General features: G+C 42.6%; 1 protein-coding gene across 1 annotated transcript in view; it reads left to right on the top strand.

The window, feature by feature from the left end:
• Positions 1-25,773, top strand: part of LOC143775062 (dynein axonemal heavy chain 3-like) — a 2,972,411-nt gene that overhangs the window by 2,315,530 nt on the left and 631,108 nt on the right. The gene's annotated exons all lie outside the window — the stretch shown is intronic.

Below are 25,773 nucleotides of genomic sequence, written 5' to 3'. Positions count from 1 at the left end.
AATCCAGGTTGATAATCTAAAAGAGAAAATATGGAGATATGCTTAAAGAAGATGCCAGCAGATTAAAACTCAACCTTCGGGCAAGGAATGGAGGATGGAGTCGCCAGATATATCACCTGCTAGCAGTTGACAGGCTAGGGGGCATATCTCTACAGGACAGAGTGGATACAAATTCCTGTAGAATTCTGCAGTGCCCCTGTGACTCACAACCAGCACAACGCAACTCAGAGTGAAAGTCAGGTACTGGGTGGAGCAAAGTGAAGCACATGGTGAGTAGGTGGTGCTTAGAAGATATGTGAGTGGCTGGCATAACAGTACCCCCTTAAGTCCCCTTCTTTTTTGGCCAGACTGATGAGGAAACCTTTCCAAGATTACAGGGACTCTCTCACAGGTTACTCTCCTCATGTCCAAATCCCTACCAATTCACCAGATAGAAGGTTCTCCCCTGAATATTTTTAGTATCCAGGATGTTCTTAACCTCGAAGATGTCCAAGGGACCCTCAAGAACAGCAGTAGCAGAAGTAGCGTGGGGTTTCAAGAAGTGATTCAAAACCACCGGCTTCAGGAGTGATGCATGAAAGGCATTTGGGACCTGTAGATTAGCAGGCAGTTGAAAATGGTAGATCACCAAATTAAGTTGCCTGAGGATTTTGTACGGATTGATGTGCCAGGGAATAAACTTGTATGAAGGCACCTTCAGTTGAGTATTCCAGGATGAAAGCTAGTCTTTATCTCCTGGAAGGTACAGAAGTGGCGAACTAGTCTTTTCTTCGAGACATGGCCTTAAGGGGCGAAGGCTGGTCTGCTGCTGGTACCCTGGAGAAATCAGACATACTGTAGGTGACAGCACTTGAGGATGCTGGGAGTGTACAGCAAAGAATGGAAATACTCAGGAAGACTCCTTAATGTGATTATTCTAGGAAAACTCAGCCTAGAAGAGAAGGTATACCCAGTCACCCTGACGAGCAGAAATAAAATGGTGAAGGTAGTCCTCAAGAATCTGATTAACCAGTTCTACTTGCCCATTCATCTTAAAATGGTATGCAGAAGAAAAGTCTAGGACATTCAGCAGCTTGCACAGAGCTCCCCAAAACTTCAAACTCCATGATCATAGACTATGTGGAGAGGAAAATCATGAAGATGAAACACATGCTGGAAGAACTGCATGGCAAGCAGAGGAGCGAAGGGAAGGCCAGCAAGTGGAATGAAGTGAGTCATATTAGAGAAACAATTCACTACATCCCAGATGGTGTCACAATCCTCAGAGAGAGGCAGGTCTGTGATGAAGTCCACAGTAATATGTTGCCATTAAGAGGAAAGAATTGGCAGAGGCTGAATTAAGTCAGCAGGCTTGTCCCTGGTTGACTTGTTTCTGGTGCACAGATGTTTATGAAATCCCAGAAATCGAGGGCCACCAGATGCGACAAGCAATCAGCTCAGGGTACCTGAATATGCTCAACCAACTTGGATTCGTAACCTTAACACAGAATTCTTCCCTTTTAGCAGTAGGGACAAAAGTCCAGGAGAAAGGTCTCTTAAAAGGACTGTGACTACTACTAATAATAATAATCCTGGCTGAGTCAATGAAGTGCTGAGACTCCTCCAGGAAATTGGTCACATCAAAGGACTGAGGCAGTGTATTGGCCTTGATATTCTTCTCTGCTGGACAGAAGTGTAATTCAAAGTTAAAAGGAGTGAAGTACCAGAGAGCTGACACCCTACAGTAGATGTTGTCATTTTTTGAGCGCCATCTTTATAGCCAGTGTAACGAATGGAAACGGAGGCACAGATGTAGAAGTTCACATTCGTATTTATTGAAGTTAAATGTGGAACCACTAGACCACGGTCCGGGGGGCTCCGAAGGGGGCGTTACTGCGTGAGCCCCAGACACCCGTAGTAAGTCCCCTCGAACAGGGACAGAATGGTATGCCCGGAGGACACGGGTGCTACCTTCAGTTAGACCCCGTACTCGTGGCGGCTGTCCCAGCGGAACAGATAGACCAGCAGGGTTAGTGGATGCTGCAGAGCTGACCGGAAGATACCGAGTGTTCGAGTAGAAGCTGGTACCGGGAGTACTGGTGTAGGCTGGAAGAGTGGCAGACAGACTGGCAGAACTAGATGGGTCCAACATAGATAGTGCGGATGCAGTCCAGAATAACCGGGTAACAGATAGCAGCGGATCTGTCTGTGGAACGGACAGTGTAAGCGGAGTACTTGGCAGATGCTTCAGAAACAGAAGCACATGTAAGCGGAACTGGAAGTTAGCAACAGTAAATACTTGTTGCTCCGGTGCCCTCCCTAAGGTGGAGGAGCTAGAAATAGTAGCCAGCCACACGCTATTGGTTAGAGGCAACTTTTGGAAAATGCCCACTGTTTCTTTAAGAGACCATGAGCGAGCACGCGTGTGACCTACGAACCCTGCCTGGGAACCTGCTGGCCACACGCCAGGAAGCAGGAGAGGAAGGAGGGGCAGAGGCTGCATTCAGACAGCGTGGAGCCGGCACAGAGCGAGAGTCCTGACGGAGACCCCCTGGAGGTACAGGAAACGGACTGTTTGTAACAGCCAGAAACTCACAATCTCAAATATCATAATTTTGCTCAGTCAGCCAAAACAGTTTGGAGAAAAAAACACAAGAGACAAACTTCCCTGAAGAAGTTCTTTGCAGGAACACTGCCCCAACACCAATAGATGAGGTATCTACCTACAAGTGAAACTGCTTTTTGAGATCGTGGGTAATGCAGCATTTGAATACTCACAAAGGCCTCTTTCAAATGCTGGAAGGCCAACAAGGCTGATTCAGGACATTCTTTGCCATTGGCCTGCTTCTTGGTTAAGGCTGAGATAGGTGCCATAAGGATTGAGAAGTGTGGGATAAATTGCCTGTAGAAGTTGGCAAAACCCAAGAAGCACTGGATGGCACACAGACCTTGGGGACGAGGCCAGGAAAGAGCAGCAGAAACCTTCTGTGGATCCATTTCAAGACATTGCTTGGAAAGAATGTAGCCAAGGTAAGGCAAGAAGGTTTTCTCAAAGACACATTTGGACAATTTGGCAAACAAATATTCTTCTGGAGACACTGCAAAACTTGATGTATGTGTTTCTTTTGGGATAGTAGACCAGGGGAGAATATCAGGATATCATCCAAATACACAATCACGGAAACATTGAGGAGATCCTGGAAAAAGTTATTAACGAACCCCTGAGGCAAGGCAGGTCCATTACACAGCACGAAGGGCATGACTAGATACTTGTAATAACCATCATTGCCATTAAAGGCCATTTTGCATTTGTCGCCCTTATGGATACAAATCAAGTTGTAAGCCCCTCACAGATCCAATTTACAGAAGATCTTAGCTCCATAGATTCTGTCAAATAGCTCAGAAATCAAAATTAGGGGTTACTTGCTCTTTATAGTAACATCTCCAGGAACTTTCCAACATCGCGGGTCTCAGGACCTCCATGCTCCCACATGGGGTTTACCCAGGCCAGGGCTTATCCAGACAGCAGAGAGGCCATAAATGCTATTTTGATCTGGAAGGAAAGAGGTGAGTAGGGAGTGTGAAATTATCTGACACTGATGAAGCAGCGGCACTCCCTGGGTCTCCATCGTAGCAGGACAGAAGTGGAAGCTACAGCTTGATAATTCCACCAGAAACTGGAGCATTAGGTGCTTCCCTTGGAGAGGCTCACTGTCCAGAGGAGAATTTACCAGACATGGAAGAAGTGGAAAGCAGTGCAGACACTGCAGTGGACAGACCTTGCAGCTGGTTTGAAACCACCCTGCATGAACTGGTCCTGATGTTCCAACTGAGAGAGGACCTACTCATACAATACTTGCACATTAGACTTAAGATCCCTTGGTCCAGATTCATCAGCAGAGTCCATGGCCTGAATGTAATGTGATGCTGGTGAGTGTGGACCCACTCTGCCACGGGCTGGGTTTACCCTGGACGGGTAAAGCTAAGTGTCTGCTGGGTCCTCAATAGGGTCTCTGATGATGAGGATAGGCTGGGCTGCCAGTAAACATCAGGTACCACCCCAGTCCCCGGGCGTGCAGCAGCTGACCGGAGGGTCAGGGAAATAGGTACAGTAAATGGGAGAAATTAGTCAGGGGTGGAAAAGTCAATAAGAGCAGGCAAACAGGCCAGGTAGATAATGGGAGACAAAATATATACTTAAACAAGGTGCTACCATACTAAAAACCAACATTCAGTCAAGAAATGGAGAGTGGAATTGCCTGATATATCACCTACTAGTAGGTGGTAGGCCAGAGAACAAAATCTCTGCAGGACAGAGTGGATACAAATTCCTGCAGAGTTCGGAAGGGAGCCCTATGACTCACAAATAACACAAGACAATTCAGAGTGATGGTCAGGTACTCGGTGGAGCAGTGCAAAACACACAGTAAGTAGGGCTGTGTTTAGATGACATGCGAGTGGCCAGCGTAACACAGAGCCTTGTCTTTTACACCTGTATTTCAAATGCTAGCATGTTCTATTGATGTCTGCATTGGACATAGACATTAATGGATTATCAGTGGAAAGGTGAGGATAACTTTGATTTTTACTTTTTGGTGAATAAATGGATAAATGAGGGTTGGGGAGTGTTTATTTCAATTAAAGGACTTTCTCTCTTTACTCTTAAATTTTACTATGGGGTTAGTAATGGCAGTGTCTGATTGATATCTTTCCATTATTAACCCCTGGGCTTGATGTTTGCTGACATTACAAAGCTGTAGGGACCCCAACGAGTGGGAACCGCACGCAGGCTTTATTTTATTTATTTATTTAATACACGATACACGCACAAAGCGGGTGCTGACTCCAATTCCCATCATCGTCACCTGGTCGTGCTGATAGCAGGGAGACCAGGCGACAATGATGAGAGCTGCATTTAACACCCAGCACCTGAGAACAGAGCTAACTGTACTGCTTTTCCCAGACACACAGATGGCACACGGAGGTCACATGGATGTTACACACCGATGCTAATAGCACCGGTACTGGTGTTTCCAGTACTGGTGATACCAGGATGTGTAAAAGGGGCCTAATACTTATTTTGTTAAAGACTGTCTCTGTTGGAAATTGAACTTTTTTTCTAAAGATACAGGAAGTGTGTTTTGAGAAGATTTTACATATTGATCCCACGTTTACCTTGACCCCTTTGTGACGGAGCAAATTTGCAGCTTAATGACAAGGACAATTTTTACAATTCTGACCACTGTCACTTTATGAAGTTATAACTCTGGAACACTTTAACGGATCCTGATGATTCTAAGATTTTTTTTTCGTGACATTTTGTACTTCATGTTAGTGGTAAAATTTCTTTGATATTACGGCGTTTATTAAAAAAATGGAAATATGGCAAAATGTTTTAAAATTTAGCAATTTTCAAATTTTGAATTTTTATGCCTTTAAATCAGAGAGATATGTCGCAAAAAATAGTTAATAAATAAAATTTCCCACATGTCTACTTTACATCAGTACAACTTTGGAAACAACATTTTTTGTTAGGAAGTTATAAGGGTTAAAAGTTGACCAGCAATCTCTCATTTTTACAACAAAATTTACAAAACCAATTTTTTTAGGGGCCATCTCACATTTAAAGTCACTTTGAGAGGTGTACATGACAGAAAATTCCAAAAGTGATACCATTCTAAAAACTGCACCCCTCAAGGTGCTCAAAACCACATTCAATAACTTTATTAACCCTTTAGGTGCTTCACAGGAATTGAACATTTAACTTTTTTTTTACAAACATTTTAATTCAGAAACAATTTTTTTATTTTCACAATTGTAAAAAGAGAAAATGAACCACAAAATTTGTTGAGCAATTTCTCCTGAATACGCTGATGCCCAATATGTGGGGGTAAACCACTGATTGGGTGCACAGCAGAGCTTGGAAGTGATGAGTGCCGTTTGACTTTTTCAATGCAGAATTGGCTGAATTGAGATTGGACACCATGTCGGGTTTGGAGAGCCCCTGGTGTGCCTAAACAGTAGAAACTCCCCACAATTGACACCATTTTAGAAACTAGGCCCCTTAAGGAACTTATCTAGATGTGTGGTGAGCACTTTGGACCCCAAGTGCTTCACAGAAGTTTATAACGTAGAGCCATAAAAATATAAATTGTATTTTTTCAACAAAAATAATATTTCTCCACCAAACTTTTATTTTCACAAGGGTAACAGGAGAAATTAGACCACCAAAGTTGTTGTACAATTTGTCCTGAGTATGCTGATACCCAATATGTGGAGGTAAACCACTGTTTGGGTGCACGGCAGAGCTTGGAAGAGGAGTGTCATTTGACCTTTTCAATGCAGAATTAGCTGGAATTGAGATAGGACGCCATGTTGCGTTTGGAGAGCCTCTGATGTGCCTAAACAGTGGAAACCCCCCACAAGTGACACCATTTTCGAAACTAGACCCCTTAAAGAACTTATCTAGATGTGTGGTGAGCACTTTGAAGCCCCAAGTGCTTCACAGAAGTTTATAACGCAGAGCCATGGAAATAAAAAATCTTTTTTTCCTCAAAAATTATTTTTTAGCCCGCAATTTTTTATTTTCACAAGAGAAATTGGACCCCAAAAGTTGTTGTCCAGTATGTCCTGAGTATGCCGATACCTAATACGTGAGGGGATTACTGTTTGGGCACACATCGGGGCTCGGAAGGGAAGTAGTGACGTTTTAAAATGTAGACTTTGATGGAATGGTCTGCAGGCTTCATGCTGGGTTTGCAGAGCCGCTGATGTACCTAAACAATGGAAACACCCCACAAGTGACACCATTTTTGAATATAGACCACCAAGGAGCTTATCTAGATGTGTGGTGTGGTGAGCACTATGAACCCCCAAGTGCTTCTCAAAAGTTTGTAACGCAGAGCCATGAAAATAAAAAATCATATTTTTTCCACAAAAATTATCTCTTCACCCCCAAATTTTTACTTTCACAAGGGTAAAAAAAATTGGACAATAAAAGTTGCTGTGCAATTTATTCTGAGTACTCTGATACCCCATATGTGGGGGAACCACCGTTTGGGCGCATGGCAGATCTCGGAAGGGAAGGAGCGCTGTTTTGGAATGCAGACTTTGATATAATGGTCTGCGGGCATCATGTTGCGTTTGCAGAGCCTCTGATGTGCCTAAACAGCCGAGACCGAGACCCTGGAGAAAATCCAACTCTGGGGGGCGCTGTACACTTTTTTTGTGGTTTAAGTACTCTTAATTATCACCGATAAAAGGCATATCGGCGGTCGTTAACGGGTTAAATAACTCAATAAAATATGAAAAAATATTGCTTAATTTTACCTAAATTGTCATTTATTTTTTATTTATTTTAACGGCTGCAAATTAATGATATCACTATAAAAGGGCTGAAGGACACCAGTTTTTTAGGAACACAACCCGATGCTTGAAATATGGAGTCTAAACATAAATTCATTAATACATAAAGATTTAAATACAGACATTTAGAGACAATCAAACATTTTGAAATTCAAATTTAACAGGTGAAAAGTTTGATTTGTGGCAAATTTATTCTCAGATAGTTTGTTTAGGCTACATGATGTGGCTAACAGTGTGAGGGATCTTAGAATGCTGCTTGTTTTAATATGTTTAGAGGCCCTAGTAAGTTGTCAGTGAGAGGCAGGAGACAAGCAGAGTTCAGATGTAGGAGACTGTGGTAGTTTTGATGTTTCTTATGGACATGTGAATCCTGTGTTTTTTTGGTGTAGTCATTATGTAAGATGGAAGAATTTTTGTATAATCTAAAAGTAGTTCTAAGAGGAACAATAAGTACTCGTAGGATTTAGGCACTGATAAAATGGGTAAAGTTGAAAGATCTGTAAAGACGAAATGAGAACCACATGCAACTGTCTGTGACAGATATAATCTACTACATTGTATAAAATGTGGGATTTCAGGACCTTTGGCTAAATTGTGATTTACGTCAAATCGATTCGATCAGTTCTATATACATTACATTTAGAGTTTCTTGTATGAATGAGGCAAAATTACCCTGGAAAACAAGCAGGCATAAGATATAGTTAAATACATCAAATATTGCATTGCTGTAACTAGCAAGCCACTGAAGGACCAATAATCATTATCTTGTACTGTTTCTGGATGATAGAAATTATATTCTGCATCAAAATTTTCCAAGAGGCATATTTTGACACTGTAATGCACAGCCTTCCATAGATTCATAATTAAGTGTGTTCCTTCTGCAAGTGTCTACTATGCGCTTGTGACCAACTTTGTATGATCTGTGTATTAATTTGTGGATAAGTTTTGTTATCCACTCCACAGGGGCTTTTGTGTTCCTCTAAAGGTACCTTCACACTCAGCAACATTACAACGAGAACGACAACGATCCGTGACGTTGCAGCGTCCTGGTTAGCAATCTCATTGTGTTTGACACGCAGCAGCGATCTGGATCCTGCTGTGATATCGCTGGTCGGAGCTAGAAGTCCAGAACTTTATTTGGTCGTCAGATCGGCGTGTATAGTCGTGTTTGACAGCAAAAGCAACGATGCCAGCAATGTTTTACATGGAGCTAACGACCTGTGAGAACGATAAGTGCGTCACCGTTACGTCCTGCATCGTTGTGGAGCTGCTGTGTTTGACATCTCTACAGCGACCTAAACAGCGACGCTGCAGTGATCGGCTCGTTGTCTATATCGCTGCAGCGTCGCTGAGTGTGACGGTACCTTTAGTTAAAGGTGTCAAACTCAAGGCCCAAGGGTCAAATCTGATCAGCAATGTCATTCTATGCGGCCCACTGCTCTGACCATTTCTCAATATGGAGGTAGTGGAGACCTGGTTGAAGCAGCGTTGAAGTGTGTGTGGGAGCTTAAAATCTAAGATGGCAGTCGCCCCCTGTGTTGGCGCCAACCTTTTATTAAGTACTGGCTGCATTCTACATTGACACAGCCAGTGCTTAGCAGATGAGCCAAGCTGGCACAGGGCATTGATGAAATCTTTGAATCTACACAGATGCAGCTAGAGCAAATGCAGCCTATAGAGGGGGCGGTGTCAGCACAAGGAGTAGGAGCCATCTTTGTGAGTAAAAAGTAAGTAATGGTTGTGTTGGGGGTCAAACCATGCCCTACATCCCTTTGCATCCCTTCCTAATAAAGCGGTACGTTTTACATGGAAAATGGTGTAGTATGTAATAATGCTTTTTTGTGTTGTAAAATGCTAAATAATGTTATGATGTTTGTGTAATGTGTAAGTTATGCATCTTTATGGACTAGGGATAGAGATAGGGAGATACAGTATGAGAGAATAAGGTCTAGTAATAGTAATAGTGATGGGTAATATAGGGTTTAGTACACTGTAGATTAGATAAGGTTAGGATAAGAACTGGTTAAGATATAGGGGATTTCCAGGTTTGGAGGGGCCAGGGTAGTGATAGTTGAGACACTTCCTGGATTTAGTCAGAGAGCAAGATGAAGAACAGTAAGGTTGTTGCAGGGACAAGTTTAAGAAGAGGAGTCCAGCAGTCCAGGGCCTTGGGGCTGGAAGTCACATGAGCACGAGGGGTCAAGAGCAGCATGAGAGCATCAGCAGCTAGGTTTAGTGGGAAATCCTGGAACGTCTGAGACTTAGTTTAAGTACTTGGGTTGCCATTCACCCATCTTTAAGAAATTCTAGGACCCAAGAGAAATAAATGCATCAGGACAACAGAGATAAAAACAGTTACACTATGGGCAAGTTTTTGTATAGGGGTGCACTTTTTTGGGACAATTTTTTTTTTCTTAGGGAGAAAAATTTTACAATCTTACAATCATTTACTTCAATCCCCCAACCAAATATCCCTCTGCCATCCTGATGTGACTTCAATTAACTCAGCGTAAAAGTATGTTCTCAACTACACCAAAAATACCAGTTAACCAACTGCGACGGCTATTTAGCGGTAAACAAAGTCTATCAAAGTCGAATTAGTTTTTCCTCAGAAACTCTCTCCTGAAACAAAAAGGAGTTGGTCGGTTTGCATGCCGTGTCAGGACCTAGGCATGGATTAGGATTCTTAATTAGAGAACAAACAGGAAAAATTCAGAAAATCCAGAAGTTCCAGACTTTGGCAATAAATGTAGCCTGAAACAGACAATATTTGCTTATAAGCTTTGGGTACTTTTGTGCCAGTAGTGAGATGCGTGCATGGTTGACCACTGCGGTGGCACAGTGTTAGTTCTCTTACCAACCTGGGTTTGTTCCAGCAAACAATGTGTGTATACGGATGGATGGGGGGTCCCTCCAGCAGGTGATTGGTACTGTTGATGACTGTGGCTTAACGCCTTAACGTTATCCAACACCTCTCACCCTAGGTCTTGGCCTTTTCCGTCTCTCAGCAGCATTCCTGGCAGAAATCTCCTCACATAATTGGTATCGCCACATCTGGAATGACCGTATCTATAAAACTGTCATAGTATTTCATCTAAACTGCGAACACGGTAAAAAAATGGCAACAAATTGTTTTTATTTTTAATAAAAATGATGTTGGTATTTCTGAATCGCATTTGTTTGGAATTTACCCAGAAACCCCTACTTAAGTGCTCACCATAGAACACAAGAATGTGATCCCAGCCTTATACTGGAAGCAATAAAAAAGTTATGTACCCTAAAATGTTACCAACTTATCCCGCACGAAACCCGTCCCCACTCAGGTCTGTCATCTGTCATCTCTCACTGCAAATATAGGGGTTCGCACTTGAGATGGGCGGACCCTTGGATGTTCGGATCTGGATGAACAGTTAAAAAAAGGTTCGAGTTTACGTACCAGAATAGTACCCGACCCAAACCTGGACCTTATTCCCTTGAATGGGGGGCTTGAACATCCAGTGTTTGCCAAGCTGTCATGTGCATGAAAGCACAGCAAACACTGCTTCTGATCGGTGGTAAAATCATTACTGCCATTCAGATGCAGTTCCCTCAGCTGTGATCGAAGGTAAAAAGTTTACATCATCTTAGTGGCTGATCACTGTTTGCAACTTATGTAAATAATGAGTGTACTGCGTTTTAGAGGTGTTTTTTCAATATTTTTAATTCACAATGTGTTAATATTGTTATTAACAATCAGGGTGCATGTACCCTGCATTAATATTTGTATATATAATGTTTTCAATACAAGTGGGTTTGGATTTATTGGTGATTGATGCAGATGTGGTTTCCACACCAGATAAGCCAGCCCTTGGTGATTCTGTGTATATTTGATAAAGACCTGTTACAGGTCGAAATATTGTATTTTGATGGCGGAATAAACTTTTTCCTGAATTTTGAAACTAATCTGGATTTGTACCCTGTTTTCCTTTCATTTTGATACTAATGGATAGGTGTCTTAACCCCTTCCCGACCTGTGACGCCACGTACAGTAAGCATCATGAAAGTCGGTGCCAATCCGACCTATGACGCCTATGTGGCGTTATGGAGGGATCGCGTCCCTGCAGATCGGGTGAAAGGGTTAACTCCAATTTCACCTGATCTGCAGGGACAGGGGGAGTGGTACTTCAGCCCAGGGGGGTGGCTTCGCCCACCCGTGGCTACGATCGCTCTGATTGGCTGTTGAAAGTGAAACAGCCAATCAGAGCAATTTGTAATATTTCACCTATGAAAAGTGTTGAAATATTACAATCCAGCCATGGCCGATGCTGCAATATCATCGGCCATGGCTGGAAACCCTGATCTGCCCCCGCCACCGATCTCCTCCCCAGTCCTACTTTTTGTCCCGTACAGTGGTCCGCTCACCTCCATCCTCCTGTCCGCTCCCCAGTCCTCCTGTCCGCTCCCCCGTGCTCCGATCCACCCCCGTGCTCCGATCCATCCCCCCGTGCTCCGATCCCACCCCTTAATATTTACCGAGCCTCCCGGTGTCCGTCCGTCTTCTCCATGGGTGCCGCCATCTTCCAAAATGGCGGGCGCATACGCAGTGCGCCCGCCGAATCTGCCGGCCAGCAGATTCGTTCCAGGTACATTTTGATCATTGTGATAAAACCTATCACAGTGATCAAAATAAAAAAAATAGTAAATGAACCCCCCCCCTTTATTACCCCCATAGGTAGGGACAATAATAAAATAAAGAAAATATATATTTTTTTCCACTATGGTTAGGGTTAGGGTTAGGGCTAGGGTAACGGCTAGGGTTAGAACTAGGGTTATGGTTAGAATTAGGCTATGTGCACACGGTGCGGATTTGGCTGCGGATTCACAGCGGATTGGCAGCTGCGGATTTGTAGCAGTACCATGTAAACCTATGGAAAACCAAATCCGCTGTGCCCATGGTGCGGAAAATACAGTGCGGAAACGCTGTGTTGTATTTTCCGCAGCATGTCAATTCTTTGTGTGGATTCCGCAGCGTTTTACACCTGTTCCTCAATAGGAATCTGCAGGTGAAATCCGCACAAAAAACACTGGAAATCTGCAGTAAATCTGCAGGTAAAACGCAGCGCCTTTTACCTGCGGATTTTTCAAAAATGGTGCGGAAAAATCTCACATGAATCCGCAACATGGGCACATAGCCTTTGGGTTAGGGTTGGAATTAGAGTTAGGTTTGGAATTAGGGCTAGGGTTGGAAATTGGGTTGAGATTAGGCTTGTAGTTAGGGTTATGGTTAGGGTTAGGAGTGTGTTGGGGTCAGGGTTGTGGTTAGGGTTGGGATTAGGGTTAGGCTTAGGGTTAGGGTTGGGATTAGGGTTAGGGGTGTGTTGGGGATAGGGTTGTGGTTAGGGGTGTGTTGGGGGGCACATCAGGGGTCTCCAAATGCAACATGGCGCCACCATTGATTCAAGCCAATCTTGCGTTCAAAAAGTCAAATGGTGCTCCCTCCCTTCCAAGCCCCGACGTGCGCCCAAACAGTGGTTTACCCCCACATATGGGGTACCAGAATACTCAGGACAAACTGGGCAACAATTGTTGGGGTCCAATTTCTCCTGTTACCCTTGCGAAAATAAAAAATTGCTTGCTAAAACCTAATTTTTGAGGAATTAAAATTATTTTTTATTTTCATGGCTCAGCGTTGTAAACTTCTGTGAAGCACTTGTGGGTTCAAAGTGCTCACCACATATCTAAATACGTTCCTTGGGGGTCTAGTTTCCAAAATTGGTTCACTTGTGGGGGGTTCTACTGTTTAGGCACATCAGGGGCTGTGCAAACGCAACTCGACGCCCGCAGACCATTCCATCAAAGTCTGCATTTCAAAACTCACTACTTCCCTTCCGAGCCCCGACATGTGCCCAAACAGTGGTTTACCCCCACATATGGGGTATCAGTGTACTCAGGACAAACTGGGCAACAACTATTGGGGTCCAATTTCTCCTGTTACCCTTGTAAAAATAAAAAATTGCTTGCCAAAACTTCATTTTTGAGGAAAGAAAAATGATTTTTTATTTTCACGGCTCTGCGTTGTAAACTTCTGTGAAGCACTTGGGGGTTCAAAGCGCTCACCACAGATCTAGATAAGTTCGTTGGGGGGTCTAGTTTCCAAAATGGGGTCACTTGTGGGGAGTTTCTACTGTTTAGGCACATCAAGGGCAAACATAACATGATGCCTGCAGACCATTCCATCAAATTCTTGCATTCCAAAAAGTAACTACTTCCTTTCCGTGCCCCGATGTATGCCCAAACAGTTGTTCCCCCCACATATGGGGTATCAGCATACTCAGGACAAACTGGGCAATAGCTATTGGGGTCCAATTTCTCCTGTTACTCTTGTGAAAATAAAAAAATTGCGGGCTAAAAAATAATTTTTGAGGAAAGAAAAATTATTTTTTATTTTCACGGCTCTGCGTTATAAACTTCTGTGAAGCACTTGGGGGTTTAAAGTGGTCACCGCACATCTAGAATAGTTCCATGGGAGGTCTTGTTTCCAAAATGGGGTCACATGTGGGGGAGCTCCAATGTTTAGGCACACAGGGGCTCTCCAAACGTGACATGGTGTCCGCTAACGATTGGAGCTAATTTTTCATTCAAAAAGTCAAATGGCGCTCCTTCCCTTCTGAGCCCTGCCGTGTGCCCAAACAGTGGTTTACCCCCACATGTCAGGTATCAGTGTACTCAGGAGAAATTACCTAATAAATTGTAGGATCCATTTTATCCTGTTTCCCATGTGAAAATGAAAAAATTGAGGCTAAAATAATTTTTTTGGGAAAAAAAAGTACTTTTTCATTTTTACGGATCAATTTCTGAAGCACCTGGGGGTTCAAAGTGCTCACTATGCATCTTGATAAGCTCCTTGGGGGGTCAAGTTTCCAAAATGGGGTCACTTGTGGGGAGCTTCAATGTTTAGGCACACGGGGGCTCTCCAAACGCGACATGGTGTCCGCTAAAGATTGGAGCCAATTTTTCATTGAAAAAGTCAAATGGCGCACCTTCCCTTCCGAGCCCTGTCGTGCGCCCAAACAGTGGTTCCCCCCATATATTGGGTATCGGCGCACTCAGGACAAATTGTATAATAACTTTTGGGGTCCAGTTTTTCCTTCTACGCTTGGAAAAATAAAAAAATTGTTGCTAAAAGATCATTTTTGTGATTAAAAAGTTAAATGTTCATTTTTTCCTTCCATGTTGCTTCTGCTGCTGTGAAGCACCTGAAGGGTTAATAAACTTCTTGTATGTGGTTTTGAGTAGCCTGAGGGGTGCAGTTTTTATAATGGTGTCACTTTTCTTTATTTTCAGTCATATAGACCCCTCAAACTAACTTCAAATGTGAGGTGGTCGCTAAAAAAAATGGTTTTGTAAATTTCGTTGTAAAAAAGAGAAATCGCTGGTCAAATTTTAACCCTTATAACTTCCTAGCAAAAAAAAATGTTGTTTCCAAAATTGTGCTGATGTAAAGTAGACATGTGGGAAATGTTATTTATTAACTATTTTGTGTCACATACCTCTCTCGTTTAACAGAATAAAAATTCAAAATTTGAAAATTGTGAAATTTTCAAAATTTTAGCCGAATTTCCATTTTTTCACAAATAAACGCAAAAATTATCAACCTAAATTTACCAGTAACATGAAGCCCAATAAGTCATGAAAAAACGTTCTCAGAACCACTAGGATCCATTGAAGCATTCCTGAGTTATTACCTCATAAAAGGACACTGGTCAGAAATGCAAAAAACGGCCAGGTCATTAAGGTCAAAAAAGGCTGGGTCATGAAGGGGTTAAAGACACCTCTCCATTACTAATCTGTGGGCTTGATCTCCCCAGACAATACAGAGGTGGCATAAGCCCCACAGATATTACCCTACTGGCAACCACTACAGGGCATGTGGGAAGAGCCGGGCAAATTGCCAGAATTGGTGCTTCTAATAAATGTGCCTTTTCTGGGCAGTTGTGAGCTGCTATTTTTAGGAGTGGGGAATATCCATGGCCCCTTACCAGCCTGAAAATACCAGCTCCCAGCTATCTTCTTTAGCAAGGCTGGTTATCAAAAATACATATTCTGCAATAGGGCCACTTTTGTTGATTTCCTAATGTTCTGGCACCTCCAAATGCAAAATAGCGCTCCTTCCTTCTCATCCCTGATATGTGGCATAACAGGAATTTCTGACAAAATGGGGAATCACTGGATTCAGGAGAAATTGCGCCATAAATTGTGGGGTCCAGTTTCAAAATTTTTACCACCTAAATGTTATATTTCTACCTCCCAATGTTATAAAATCCTGTGATACACATGAAGGTTCAAAATCATCACTACACACCCAGATGAAATCCTTAAGCAGTGAAGTTTCCAACATTGGATCACTTAGTGGATTATCTGCTGATCTGGCACCTCAGGGGCTCGGTTAAAGAAGCCCACAATCTATTCAAATGGAATCTGCATTCTAAAAGTCAAGTAGTACTCCTTCCCATCCGATCCCCGCAATGTGCAAAAACAGTAATACGCAACCACATATGGGATACTGGCACATTTGGTAAAAATTGAAAAACAAATTATAGGGTCCATTTTCTTCCATTAACCCTGTTGTAATTTATAAATTTGATGCTAAAACAGTAATTTAGAGTACAGTAATTTTATTGTTTTCACATCTAAATGTTATACATTTTTGTTAATCATCTGTAGGTTAAAAATGCTTAGTACACCATTAGATGAATTCTTTCAGGGTTCACTGTTGGGTGGTTTCTTTTGTTTTGTCATGTCAGAGGCTGTTCAAATGCATCTTGGCATTTAATATCTATTCCAGACAAATTTATGCTCAAGAATCAAATAGCTCTCTTGCTTTTCTGAGCTTTGCCATGTGCCCAAACAACAGTTTTTGACCACATATGTGGCAGTATTCTTGTTCAGGAGAAATTGTAAGAATAGAATGTAAGTCCACAAGGACAGGGTCCTCTCCCCTCTGTACCAGTCTGTCATTGTAAATTTGTTTACTGTAAACGATATCTATAACCCTGTATGTAACCCCTTTCTCATGTACAGCACCAAGGAATTAATGATGCTATATAAATAAATAATAATAATAATAAATTGTGTAACAAATGATGGGGTCTGCTTTCTCCTATTGTCCATTGTGAAAAGTACAAATTTGGGGTAAACCTAACATTTTAGGGAAAAACATAATTTTAGTTTCCACAACTACATTGTGAAGCACCTAGGGGCTCAACATGTTCAACACAGCTCTAGATGAATTTCTTCATGGGTCTAGTTTTCAAAATAAGGTCATTTGAGGGGGTTTCTGCTATTTTGATACCTCAGGTGCTCTGCAAATGTTGCTTCTTCCCTTTCAAGTCCTGTTGTGTTTGGCTGTGGGTACAAAGCTGTGTGGTCCACTTTTCCATGTTTCCTCTTGCAAAAGTGAAAAGTTTGGGATCGAGCAACATTTTGAAGAAAAAAATGAACCCTTTGAAAATGACAACCTAGTGTTATCAAATTTTGTGTAGTACCTGTTGGTTCAAAATGCTCACAATACCCCAGGATAAAATCCTTGATGGGTGTAGTTTCCAAAATGGGGTCACTTATTTGGGGTTTCTGCTGTTTAGGCACCTTAGGGGCCTAGCCTGCAAATTTGACTTGGTGCCATCTATCTATTTCAGCCAAAATTGTGTTCCAAAATTTAAATAGTGCTCCTTCCCTTTTGAACCCTGCTGTTTGTTCAAATAGAGGTTTCTGAGCACATGTGGTTTATCAGTATGCTCGGAAGAAACTGGGTAACACATCCATTCTTTTATGCTATTTATTGTAAAATTTAAAACAATGGGGCTACATGCAACTTTTTAGAAAGAGTTACGATATTTTTTTTTCATTCCACTTTGCATTCCTGTTTAACACCTGAAACATTTCCTGAAAATAATTTTGAAATATTTGAGGGCTACAGTCTTTAAGATTGCATCACTTTTGGAAAGCTTCCAACATGCAGTCCCTTTAAAGTGCATTTAAATCTAAATAGGTCCTTAACAGCTTCATGACCTTGGGATTTTCAGTGTTCGTTTTTCACTCCCCTCCTTCCCAGAGCTATAACTTTTATATTTTTCCATCAATATGGCCATGTGAGGGCTTATTTTTTGTGAAACGAGTTGTACTTTTGAACGACATCATTGGCTTTACCATGTCGTGTACTAGAAAATGGAAAAAAAATTCCAAGTGCGGTAAAATTGCAAAAAAAGTGCAATCCCACACTTGTTTTTTGTTTGGCTTTTTTGCTAGGTTCGCTAAATGCTAAAACTGACCTGCATTATGATTCTCCAGGTCATTATGAGTTCATAGACACCAAACATGTCTAGGTTCTTTTTTATCTAAGTGGTGAAAAAAAATTCCAAACTTTGCTAAAAAAAATTAATAAAATTGCGCCATTTTCCGATACCCGTAGCGTCTCCATTTTTCGTGATCTGGGGTCACTTGAGGGCTTATTTTTTGTGTTCCAAGCTGTAGTTTTTATTGATACCACTTTGGTGCAGATACATTCTTTTGATCGCCCGTTATTGCATTTTAATGCAATGTCGCAGCAACCAAAAACAGAAATTCTGGCGTTTCTAATTTTTTTCTTACTATGCCATTTAGCGATCAGGTTAATCCTTTTTTTTATTGATAGTTTGGGCAATTCTGAACGTGGTGATACTAAATATGTGTAGGTTTGATTTTTTTATTGTTTTATTTTGAATGGGGCGAAAGGGGGGTGATTTAAACTTTTATTTATTTATTTTTTTTCACATTTTTGTAACTTTTTTTTTTAACTTTTGCCATGATTCGATAGCCTCTATGGGAGGCTAGAAGCTGGCACAACGCGCTCGGCTCAGCTACATGGGAGCGATCATCAGATCGGTCCTATGTAGCTGAATTCCTGCATTGCTATGAGCGCCAACCACAGGGTGGCGCTCATAGCAATCCGGCATCAGCAACCATAGAGGTCTCAAGGACCTCTATGGTTACTATGCAGGTGCATCGCTGACCCCCGATCATGAGACGGGGTCGCCGATGCGCTCATTTCCGACCCAATGGCCAGAAGCGCCAGTTAAATGCCACTGTCAGCATTTGACAGCGGCATTTAATTAGTTAATAGTGGCGGGTGGATCGCGATTACACCCGTCGCTATTGTGGGCACATGTCAGCTGTTCAAAACAGCTGACATGTCCTGGCTTTGATGCGGGCTCATCACTGAAGCCGCATCAAAGCGGGGGTTCTGACCTCGGACGTACTATCCCATCCGAGGTCAGAAAGGGGTTAAAAAACAAATTTTATAAGTGTTTTGAAAAAATTAGAAATTGCTGCTCAACTTCTAGCCCATCTAAAATCCTAACAAAATGTAGCCTGCACCTAAGTACAAAAAAATTAACATTTTTAACTCTTTACTATTGTTTTCTTAACATCTTATACACTTTTTTTCAATCTTGGGTTCAGTCAGCTAGTTTATAATGACGGGAATCTACAGTGGATTGATGTGTCCTTTCTTACTCCCATTTATTTTTGTATTCTTTTTTGCTACTTTTTAGTTATGATAGATTTTGAGTAATGATAACATTTACAATGAATGCTATGTAAGACTTAAAATGTGGTTTCAAACCTCTGGATAACGCATTTATATTTTGCATTTTTCTTAGACTAAAAAGACTAAAAATACGTGCTTTCCATATTTATTGCACACTTTTGTATTAAAAAATACCAATAAATCCTAGATTATGTGTCCTACGTTATTAACAATGGATCTTGCACAGAGTATAGATTCAGCTTAGTTTATCTTTGGTTCCCGTCACTTTCTAATTAAGCTTCTCAATTTAATTCCGCAAACTCCTATTCCCGCAATGAGATGGCCAATCCCTTTCCTTGGGACAACTCTATTTAATGAATGAAAATCTCTGTGTTGACAATGTTCCTTCTGCCTCATATTAATATACCTATTGCTAAGTCTAAGGCTGACTGTCCCTTGAGAATTGACTGTTTTCTGTGAAAGGAACTGAAAACACTGACTGCCTAATAACATTCTTATACTTGTTAAAGCCTTCTTTTTCTGTGGTACATACTTTTATGTAGAAGCAAGCTGTTAAATTTTATGTGGACTGAGAAATTTGGATTCTCTCATCCTTTGTTCCTTAGGTTTGTCCTTCTATCTATCTATCTATCTATCTATCTATCTATCTATCTATCTATCTATCTATCTATCTATCTATCTATCCTGTTGCTTCAAGAACATATCTGTAACAGGCAACTAATAAGTCAAAAATGAATTCATAATCGGAATTTCATTTTAAAGAATGAATTTCCTTAAGTTTCATAAGCTGCAAATAAAGATCTGTGAAAAAAGTAACCATTTAGCATGTGTATTAAGATGGATTGTTTAAGATATTGCAATTTTTTTTCCATTTGATTAGTTTGTTTTTAGATTTTTTAGATTATTTTATCTCTGAACATTATTGTTAAAAAATGTAAATTAGGATAATAAAAATAAATATACATGCTCTTACGTTAAAAAACACTCCCATTTTTGACGATCCTTTTGAGAAGGTTGAGGTATAAAAAAAATGAGAAAAATATGACACTGTATGTTAGGGTTGCTAGAACAAACCAAATAAATATAATAATAAGGTGCATTCGCAACCCAGGGTCCACCATGCAGAGATGGTAACTACTGATCAGCAATGGAGGACACAAAATGGCCGTATCGTACCAAACACACTCTGGTTAACCGTCACCCGGTGTGTACTACGGCAAGCTCTGTTACATCACAGAAGTGCCGTACCATAGTATACAGACTCCGTACCCTGTTAGCAGTCACAGGGCACAGCAGAGTCTGCACAAGTGAGGTCACAAGCCCCTAGGATGCGGGGGTGAAAACCCACTATGCACGCGGCGTCACAATAGCGATCGCCACTAACCACGCTAACTAGCAGATTTAGCGCACAGGGTCGCACTGGCGAACACCACTAACAAACGCTAACTATGGTGTGCTGTGCAGACTGAGAGCACGGTGGTGCACTGGCAATGCCACTATTAGGCACTGTCTCCTGATCCAAACACCCGGACTCATTCACAACATGAGGGAAGGGAATAATTAGAAGCTGGCACCAGAGACATACACTCTACACACACCACGATATTTGGATATATTAGAGCGCAGGGCTGGCTCCAGGTTTTTGAGGGCCCCGGGGAGAAAGAGTCTCAGTGCCCCCCCCCCCTTTAACACATACCATGATTCATGATGCACAGATACAGCAGAGAAATATTGGTATAGCACAATGCCAGATTTCACTTCTTACATGGGTTGAATTGGATGGACTTAAAGTCTTCCTTCAACCTTAATAACTATGTTACTATGATAGCTATTGCAAATTCTACAATTCCATACAGCAGAGGGACTTTATATATGTCAACCCCTTATATGCCAATTTTTGTGACCTACTCCCTTTCCCTCAGTTACCAGTAGGCATTTTATTGTTAGCTGAACTTGCTGCAAAGAAAAAACTGCATACATTGAATATGACAATTTTTTAATGGAAAACTTTTTAAAGTAAACATTAGAAAGTATTAATGCAGAACATTTGTAAAAGTGCAAAATGGGTAGCAAATAGCACAGCCACGTAGTATATAGCACAGCCACATAGTACTGTATATAGCACAGCCACGTAGTATATAGCACAGCCTCATAGTGCATAACACAGCCCATGTACTATATAGCACAGCCATGTAGTATATAACACAGCCCACGTAGTATATAGCCCAGCCACGTAGTATATAACACAGTCCACTTAGTATAGAGCACAGCCACGTAGAATATAGCAGAGTCACATAGTATATAACACAGCCCATGTACTATATAGCACAGCCACGTAGTATGTAACACAGCCCATGTAGTATATAGCACAGCCACGTAGTATATAGCAGTCACGTAGTATATAACACAGCCTATGTACTATATAGCACAGCCACATAGTATATAACACAGCCCATGTACTATATAGCACAGCCACATAGTATATAACACATCCCACATAGTAGTATAGCACAGCCACGTAGTATATAGCACAGCCCACGTAGTATATAGCACAGCCACTGAGTATATAACACAGTACATGTAGTATATAGCACAACGACATAGTATATAACACAGCCACGAAGTATATAGCAGAGCCACATAGTATATAACACAGCCACATAGTATATAGCACAGCCGCATAGTATATAGCACAGCCACGTAGTATATATGTAACACAGCCCACATAACATATAGCACAGCCACGTAGCATATAGCACAGCTACATAGTATAAAACACAGCCACTTAGTATATAGCACAGCCATGTAGTATTTAGCACAGCCACACAGCATATAATACAGCCCATGTAGTATATAACACAGCCCATGTAGTATATAACACAGCCGTATAGTATATAGCACCCGGGGGTGGAGGAGAGGAGTCTCTCCTCCAGGGACTGGGCACCATATCCCTGTAATTAAAATAAAAAATAGTTATATGCTCACCTTTTGGCAGTCCCAGGATACAGCCCAGGCCTTAGCGATGCTCCCGAAGTCTCAGCAGCTCCCATTCCCAATGATCCTTTGTGACAATGACCTGTGATGACGTAGCGGTCTCGCATGATGAAAAGTCATCTGGGGTTATTGTCACAAAGGATCACTGGGAACGGGTGCTGCCGGGAGCATCGCGAGAATCGGGAAGGCTGCGGGGGAAGCCGGAAGGTGAGAATATCACAATTATTAACATTATTATTATTAATTATTATTATTAACATTATATCTTTTTACTATTGATGCTGCATAGTAAAAAGTTGGTCACACTTATCAAAATGGGCCTCCCCGTCTCGCTAGGGCCCCGGCACTTGCCCGGGTGCGCCGAGTGCTGACGCCGGCCCTGTTAGCGCATGCCCGTACAGCCATGAGATCCTTTTATATCTGCAGTCTTCCAGGACCTTGCTAATGGACCAATTAGAGTAACTTGAGCACCTGGGCATGTGTCCTCCAACCACCAATGAGTGGTCATCTCACGGGCATGCTCTGAAGGCCGAAAGCAGGACTTAGTCCCAGGAGCGTCTAATGCTGGTTGCTATAGCTGGACCTGGGAAGGTAGCAGCAACCAGACGCCCAGCATTAGCCTGAGCAAGACACTTGGACCAACGTCTCTGCTGAGCAGGATCTTCTGCGGGTGAGAAAGAATGGGAGACCACAGAAAACATGGCTTGAGATTCCCCCTGTGTAGCGGCAGAATCTCGATCCCTAACACTGTATGCATTATCTATTGCTCTATGCTGTCTTATATAAGAATAATATTTTGATTCATCAATGTTAAGGTGGGCACCCAGAATCCCCATATATATATGATGTATTTAACCCCTTACCAACATCCATTGAACAAAGTCAGTAGTGTATGTACCAGGCTCACAGGGTGAGCTTGCCCCACACGAGACAGGTCATGCCCATGTCTTACTGCAAGGACTTTCCTCTAATAATATCGGGGACCTGATGGGTTCCTAAAGCAGCTGGAGGTCTGTTGAAGACCTCCCTGCTTCTCATTACGGAGCTCCCTTCAAACCCAGCCTATGGCCGGGTTTCAAAAGAGACTGTGATTTTCACTACATTCACTAATGCCGTAACATTGCTGTTTATAGCACAAGCTATAGGCTGAATATTGGCGAACTCACAGTGAGCGTATTGTATATATACAACATATGCTAATGCATGGAATATATTTATTCCTCGGCAGAGTCACTGCCAACTCCACAATAGCCCAATATTCCTATCTGAACACTGGAGCCGGCCTGTCTGCCTGCCATTATTCAGTTTTCTTTCATCTTGGGCGCTTCTGCCTGGGGGAGAGTCTGTTCTTCTCCTTTTTGTGAAAAATCTCAGCCTCCTTGTCTGTTTTCCCAGAGAATTTCCTGTTTCATTGCCTGGCCTCTGAAGGGATCCTTGGCTTCAAAAAGAACTTGAATGGCTAGCTCTTCCTATCTTAATTAGTTTTAACTACTTTTTATCTCTGTAACCATAGCTGGTTTCCACTTCCCTATATGTCCAAAGAGCCAGCTTTGTCCCTGATGTTCTGTGTGTGAAGGTGGTGTGATTATCCTATCGCTGGATATGTCTTACATATTTAAATTTTTCTCAATGACAACTCCTCCTTTTTGAGGTGGCATGGGGGACTGTTTTACAGATCATCCTCCAAGCCTAACTTACAGCTCAACCTCCCAGGATTCCACAGTACCCTCTCCTTCTGGGACTCAGAGATGGGCTTCTCTGTGAGCTCAATCAGCGCCTTCAGATAAGCCTCAAACTCCTGGCTGGAGGCAGTCAGAAGCGATGTTGAGGCCCCACAGGAACCCTCTGGGACCTGCTCTGGGCCAACAACTGGTCCTGTTATCCTGCATAATGATGAGAGTCCAGATGGCAACTCGTAACCTGTATTCTGAGCACTCTGACTGCGGTTAACAGCAGTTATGAAAGCTGTCTCCCTGGGACATAACAACACTTTCCCTTTACACTGACAGGCTGTGAGTAACCCTTTCATCTCACCCTGACAGACTTGAGATACTATGTTCCTGCCACCCTGATAAGCTGTGGGACAGACCTTCCATCCATCCAGAAAGATTGGAGACCCCACTTTCCCACCACCTTGACAGACTGGGAACACTACTTTCCTGTCCCCCTGACAGGCTGTGGACACTACTTTCCCTCTACCCTGACCGAATGAGGACCAGACATTCACACCATCAAGACAGGATGGGGATAAAACTTTCCCTGCCTCTTCTGTTACCTCATGAGCCTTGCTAATCATGGGACAGGTACCACTGGCCATGTCACAGTCCATCATTACACTTGTCAGCTGTAAGCAACCACTTACTTAGAATTCCTATGCTTCTCCTCATGCTCCTCTAATGCTTTAGGAGCAGTGCTAATCATGGGGCAGCTGTCACTGGCCATGTAACAGTCCATAGTGGTCAGCTGCATGGGACCACCTGCTTCATGTTCCCCATGCCTGTTCCTATCGCCATTAGCACCGGTTTGTTCCTTTTAGGGGACCCTCAGAAACATCATACTAATGCGTGACATGGCTGAGTTTTCCTGTACCACAAAACACATTATCATTATGCATTGACATCATAGTTTTGACAGTTGAAACACATGACATACCAGTCAATCCAACCATCCCAGATCAGTTCCCAATAAAACATTTGAGGGGAGGTTCTTGGATACCCCCACTTCCCTTAACCCCCTCACTGCACCCCAATCCAGGAAAACACCCCCAAACTCGATGACATTCTTGGTCTTCCCAGGGAGAGTTCTTCAGGTAACACAAACTCAGGGCAGATGAGGGTTTGCTCTATGCTGGTGACTTTGTCGCCCACGGTAAGCGGCTGCAAATTTTCACAGGCCCTCCCAACCTCCCCTCTCAAAAAAAGAACAGCTGCAGTAGACCTTTGGATCTCAAGTGTGGTGTTCAACTTCTGCCTTTCCTAGGCAGGTGAAGCTGATGTGACCAGCTCGGTCGCAGGTATACCACCGGCAGAGTCAGATGCAGGCTGAGTGCTCAAAGATGGTGCTAGTACTCCTGAATATCAGCTGGCAGGAGCATTGGCGGTAGTTGTCAGAAAAAATTTTTCTCTATAACATGGAGCATAGTGATATTTTTACTTGAAAGCTCTCTTGTAGTTTAACAAATACTTTCAGCCAATATTTAAAATTTTAGGTCACAAGCCTAATAAATGGATCATGTCCAGGCCCAGATTGCTAATCTGCCCTTCCTGCATTTGCCCAGTGGGCAGCGGTGTTCTGGCTGCCAGCCCATTTAATTTTTCATGCACTTGGTGGTGCAGCATGATGGCGGGGCAGGACGTGCAGCGTGCACATGTGGCTGGAGCCATGGCCGGCTTCCGTAATGTGCATGCAATGTTGAGAGGGGGCAGTGCTGCTACCTGTCACACAGCTAAGAGGAGGTGGGTGCGTTACTTACATAGTGATCGCACACAGCATCTTCCTTTTCTATGTGCAGATCTGTCTCGGATGTCCGATCAGCCAGGACCTGTAGGGTGAGGAGAATCAGCATGCAGAGCAGCAGCACAGGACAGCAGGAAAAGATGAGAAATAGCCGCCCTGTTTGCCCATTACCCAGCACATTCCAGGTAACCTCTCCAAATGCTCATCTCAACTTTTGCTGTGCTAAGTTGCATGGGGAAGGAGCATTTAACAAATTAAACATGGCAGGTTAGAGTATGTGTTTTCCTGGATGTGTGTGTTTTCCTATGTGTGTGTGTTTCCTGGGTGTGTGTGTGTGTGTTTTCCTGAGTGTGTGTGTATGTGTGTTTTCCTGGGAGTGTGTGTATTTTCCTGGGTGTGTGTGTGTTTTCCTGGGT

Source organism: Ranitomeya variabilis, chromosome 5, assembly GCF_051348905.1.
Source record: "Ranitomeya variabilis isolate aRanVar5 chromosome 5, aRanVar5.hap1, whole genome shotgun sequence".
Lineage (NCBI taxonomy): Eukaryota > Metazoa > Chordata > Amphibia > Anura > Dendrobatidae > Ranitomeya > Ranitomeya variabilis.
This window is presented reverse-complemented; position numbering and strand designations above follow the sequence as displayed.